Source organism: Zootermopsis nevadensis, unplaced genomic scaffold (assembly GCF_977971745.1).
Source record: "Zootermopsis nevadensis isolate Lab colony 2312 unplaced genomic scaffold, Znev_1.0 Znev_ptg000050l, whole genome shotgun sequence".
Classification (NCBI taxonomy): domain Eukaryota; kingdom Metazoa; phylum Arthropoda; class Insecta; order Blattodea; family Termopsidae; genus Zootermopsis; species Zootermopsis nevadensis.
The window spans coordinates 2,559,035-2,564,889 of record NW_028259182.1 but is presented as its reverse complement, the minus strand read 5'-3'; the positions used below and the strand labels follow the sequence as shown (position 1 = coordinate 2,564,889).

The 5,855-nt window shown below is 40.4% G+C and overlaps 1 protein-coding gene across 3 annotated transcripts in view; it reads left to right on the top strand.

Moving 5' to 3' along the window:
- LOC110831603 (WD repeat, SAM and U-box domain-containing protein 1) overlaps window positions 1-5,855 on the top strand; it is a 195,203-nt gene that overhangs the window by 146,963 nt on the left and 42,385 nt on the right. The window lies entirely within an intron of this gene.

Genomic DNA, 5,855 nt, shown 5'->3' with positions numbered 1-5,855 from the left:
TTCGCTCTTTATAGTCGGGAGGCGTCGACAGCGCTGTATCTGTTAGATGCTGGGCTCTGCCGAGGAGGGGGGGGGGTTGTGGGGACGCCGCTGAAAATGTAGGGGAGGGGGGGGGTGCGTGTAGAAAGTCGCGACCTATAACACACAGTAAAAGCATGGATGTATGAATCTTCCTATTGGTTCATATTTTGTTGGATATTTTATCAGTTACATACATCGAAACTTCGTATTGGTTGATACACGAGTAGGAGGTCGTGTCGAAATTTTTGCGTGTGAAATAAATTTTGAAAAGCACCCACGTGCAGTGACATTTTTGCGGTCTCCTAGGTGACGTATGTTGGATGAGGTCTGCACGGTTGGACCAGCCCTGCAGCGAAATCATTGCGGCTAGGACAGGCCTCGTACCTGGTCTCAAGAATGCTGCCTGGGGTTCTCAAGAGATGACCATCGTAGTTTCTGTATCAGCTTCGTAAAGAATGATTGATCTTTCTTCCGTCGTTTAATGACATTTTTTTTTGTGAGCAGTCTAATGGTAGAATATTTGTTAGAGACGAATTGTAAGATATCGTGACCTATTTTAAATTCGTTTGTGATCCGGGTCGCTCAGTGAAAATAGTGACTGACTACGCGCTGAACGACCGTGGTTTGATCCCCGACAGGGGCAGAGCATTTTTTTTTAGCCTCTGCTTCGAGACTGACTCTTGGACCCTAGACATTTCACTATCCATTGATTACCTGATTCGCTTTCTCCGGGGATAGAGTTGCTGGAGCGTGAAGCTTAAAACTTACATGAATATTCGGATGAGTTTCAGAAAGTAGAGTTGTACCTCCATCCGTCTTCATAGCACGGTGCTTTATTTTTAAGCCAACTGTACTTAAATGTATTAGAATATTAGCCCTCTGAAACAGAAGCTCGCCTAAAATATATTTAATAATTCAGTCCGTACCGCAAAGAAAACACCGCACTTTACCATTACGAAGATCAACTGATTGACGCTGTTTAAGGAAGTAATCGCTGTTTGCGGTGAGAATCATACGTAACACATAGGGTAAATACTAAATGAAGGGTTACTTGTTGTTAAAACAGATGGTACGTATAGTTACCACTGGGCTTCAGAGGGTTAAATGTTTTCGTACAGACGTCTGTGTCCTAGGTCTAATATTGAGTGGTAGATCTGATAGGTAGTCTGAAAAATAATACAAGGAACTAGTGTGAAAAATTCAGTGTCACATATAAAATATATCTCTCTCTTTCTCCTTCCTGACATCAGCCGAGGTTTTACTGGGAAATTCCTCTTTTATTGTTTTCCCAGATGAAAAATTCGACAATTGGAGGACACTCAGGCCTCCCTCACCCGTGGTCTGACGTTTTAGAAACCGCGCAGGAAGTCGATTATATTCAGCATAAAACTTAGTGTGGGATCCACACACTACTGTATCTAAAATTATTCGAATAGATTAAATTCTGAACTGCCTCAGGTAGATGTAGATCTACATCAGTACGTCTTACCTTGCCATAGAAATTGTAAGAATACGTCTGTGTACCTGCCATTGACAGCCACTCAATTTCGATACAGAATCAGTCTTTACGGATTTTATTTCATCCAAAATCATATCTTTTTTTCGTGTATTAGGTAAGCAAGTGTTAATGATGAAAGTAATTACTGTAATATGTTCGAATTCCTATGAATAGACCTAAATTCAGGCTTTTATAAGCTCAGTAACCGAGTTGTTATAAATTTGGAACATCATGCTCTACTATATTTTATTTAGTGTTCTGTCTGACGACAGGTCCATATGAACAGGATCCTTCCATCCTTTTCTCGGACTGGGACCTGTTCATATACGTTCTTTGCAGATGATCCAGAAGTGGTTTGCCATTGCCTTCTTCTGTGTGTGAATGGAGTAATTGTTGGGATGCCACGGAGAAACCGGGGAAGCCCCCGGAGGAAATCTCCGTGTTGCCTAGACCACGGCCTTGCCCAACACAAGTTATAAATTCGGGCACCGCCGGGAATCGAACCCGAGACCCCAGGATTACAAGGCCAGCGTTCTAACCGCTAGACCACCTCATCTTATTATTATTTAGTGTTCTGTCTGACGACAGGTCCATATGAACAGGATCCTTCCATCCTTTTCTCGGACTGGGACCTGTTCATATACGTTCTTTGCAGATGATCCAGAAGTGGTTTGCCATTACCTTCTTCTGTGTGTGAATGGAGTAATTGTTGGGATGCCACGGAGAAACCGGGGAAGCCCCCGGAGGAAAACTCCGTGTTGCCTAGACCACGGCCTTGCCCAACACAAGTTATAAATTTGAGCACCACCGGGAATCGAACCCGAGACCCCAGGATTACAAGGCCAGCGTTCTAACCGCTAGACCACCGTAGCTCTCATGCTCTACTACAGAGGTTTAACTTCAGTGATCATATTTTCTAAAAAAAAAAATTTCGCGTTTGTAGTTTAAAAGCACACGAATTATTTCCAAAAACGTAAAGCCTTATATATAAGACGTTTCCCGTTGAATGAGTATTATGAAAAGCGCGCATATGGGATGTCATTTTGTTAATGGTATCAGTTGTTTCATATTTGCATTACTTCTTCTGATTATAAAAAGTAAGTCTGTTCGAAACTTCACACGAAATAATAATCCTAAATTAGTGTCAGTATCGTGTTCGTTCTTAATTGTAATTCTCGACATAACACTGGTATTCATCCTTTGAAGCCGAAATTCGTCTAAATAATTTAATACTGAAAATGTTGGTTACTACAGGGAAGAAAGCGATAATTTCTCCATTAGAGCCATCAGTTTTAAATTCTGTTCAAGGACGTAATTACTGGGTTTTTTTTCCTAATAATTATACGAAAGCTATAGATACAAAAATTTGTCATTTTTAAAGCTCGTGGTACATGTAGTTACTACTGTGCTTTCGAGAGTTAAATAAGTCAAATTAGAAATTAAATTCGTGAAAGAATTAAAGCAGAAAATATTCACCAAATTACTTGTCTTTATTAATTTCCCCTCTGCTGTCAATAAAAGATAAATACAAATAAATGACATTACAAATCTTCCCCTTTATGTATTTGATTTTAATACTTATATCTCGGGAGAAAATCATTATTAAACGATGCCTGTCCTGCCATCTGTCTGCATCTTGTGTCCCTTATATTTACAACGCGTTCAATCCCTAGACAGCAGACAGGCGTATTGCGTACAACCCAAAAAATGCATTTCCCCATTCTTGTCCTATGCATTTTAAACCATCTCGTCGTTTACATACTGGGTTTTTGATTTTCGTGCTTTAAATACGTACATAATCTTTAGCATACAATAGAATGTTCATCTCATATCATCGCTGTGTACGATTTACTCAGAAACAAGTAAGCAAGATTGATGGGACATTAGAAGGACTTTTCAATGTGGCCATTGTTGTGTTGACACTGAAATGTAACTGCTTTAGAGTTGTACACATAATAATCTGTTAAACTTCTTCGTGAATCTCTCTTAATCGTGTAACAATGGAGTTTGATAAGTTGTGAAGAGAATTTGCATGAAGTGAGCTATAGTTAACCCGTCCAAAGGGTTTGAATCTCAGCTCGGTGAACGCGAATCCTGGGTGAGTGAATTTCTTGTAGATTTTCTCAGTCTGTCTAAAATTACCACCATCGACTTAATTCTTTCCATCTCGAATTTATCATTCATAATCATCCTAATGTTGACTGTACAATAACAGCAGCTGCGTGGTCTAGGCAACACGGAGTTTTCCTCCGGGGCCTTCCCCGGTTTCTCCGTGGCATCCCAACAATTACTCCATTCACACACAGAAGAAGGCAATGGCAAACCACTTCTGGATCATCTGCCAAGAACGTATATGAACAGGTCCCAGTCCGAGAAAAGGATGGAAGGATCCCGTTCATATGGACCTGTCGTCAGACAGAACACTAAATAATAATAAGATGAGGTGGTCTAGCGGTTAGAACGCTGGCCTTGTAATCCTGGGGTCTCGGGTTCGATTCCCAGCGGTGCCCGAATTTATAACTTGTGTTGGGCAAGGCCGTGGTCTAGGCAACACGGAGTTTTCCTCCGTGGCATCCCAACAATTACTCCATTCACACACAGAAGAAGGCAATGGCAAACCACTTCTGGATCATCTGCCAAGAACGTATATGAACAGGTCCCAGTCCGAGAAAAGGATGGAAGGATCCTGTTCATATGGACCTGTCGTCACACAGAACACTAAATAAATAATAAGATGTTGTAGAACATTTGCGTTGGCCTTAAAGCTAGATTTTCATCAACTTTTAAGATTAGGCCTTATATCCTGTTCAATTCAGAATAAATTCTGAAATTATTAAATCTTTTTAGACATTTGACAGGACTCCTTTTGTACGAGTGATCAGCCCGTCACAAGGCCTTTACCTACACACAGGACAGTGCAATACAGAAGGACGATAATAAACAACCATGCTTTCACCGGGATTCAAACCCGTGATCCCAGTATGCAGTGGGCCCAAGACCCACGCCCTCTCTGAAGCTATATGTAAATGAAAAAATAAACAGTCAGTAAGATTTAAGTTTGAATAAGGAAGGTAAGTCCGCGAAAGATTATAGACAGGGCATGAGGGAGATAAGAAATGCATACCAAATTTTTGGTTAGAAACCTAAAGGACAGAGAACACTTACGAGACTCGCGCATAGATGAGATGATAATATTAGAATTTATTTTAAGAAATATAATTTGTTGGTGTGGACTGAAACAAATTTTCTCAAGATAGAACCACATCTAAGAAAACTTTCCCTGGAAAATTACATTGGAATCCGTCAAATAGTTCGTAAAGTGAAACAGACGGACGGACTCTCATTTCTTGTGACTGCTGTTTCGTCTCAGCACACAGGCAGGTGAGAACAGCTGGTATCAGTGTGGGATTACCCCAGCCTACGATATGCACTCCACTTTCTGACCAATCAGATTGAGCGAAGGGTTTTGTGTGGGATGTGATGAGTTCGGACTTACACGAGGTCTGACAGTTAAATAACCGGACTGATTATGTTAAAAATACAATAATACAGATAGACGATACCGTTTACCGACGTTTCGGAGGTTCTCATTCGCCTTAAAATGGAACCTACATACAAGGCTCATCACTCAGAAACATACTCCACATTAGCACTGAATTTCTTAGTCTTTTAAGAAAATGTAGTTAATTTTCTTCAGTTCGTATTATTACCTTCAAAGTATTTGCCTTCTGTATCAATTCTGTCCATCTCAATGTGGTTATTATTTTGTATATTTTCCAATATTTCTTATGCATTCTAACTTCTCTGTCATTCCTGTGGTGAGTTATCGCCCTGATGATGGAGGCGACAGGTACCTCTGAAACATCACACTCAGTTTGTGTCAGATTACACGGCTCAACATTCCAGAAGATATCTTCATACTCTCAGACGTGAGAACCTGAATTCTCACCTGAAAATATTGCTGATAACCTTTTTTCTCAAAAGTCTTGAGTTTAAAGTTACTTAAATTTATGCTCCGATAAAACATTTGCTACAACCACAAAAGAGTGTCCCGACGATTATTAGAAAAAAAATGCTGAATGACTTAGTCACTTGCTCCATTACGTATCAACTGAAGAGGATAACTATTTGGTGTTGAGGAATACCAGTCCTGTCATTTGATTATCAGACCGTGTAATCATGTTTTTCTCGCAGAATCCTTCTGTATCTCTTTCCTCTCCCCGTGTTATGCGTTCTTTACTGTCAGCGCATGGACCCAACGCCTAGGGGAGAGACGACAATTCAACACGTGTGTCTGTCCATCCGACCTGATCTTTCATTTTTCATATTTTGACTT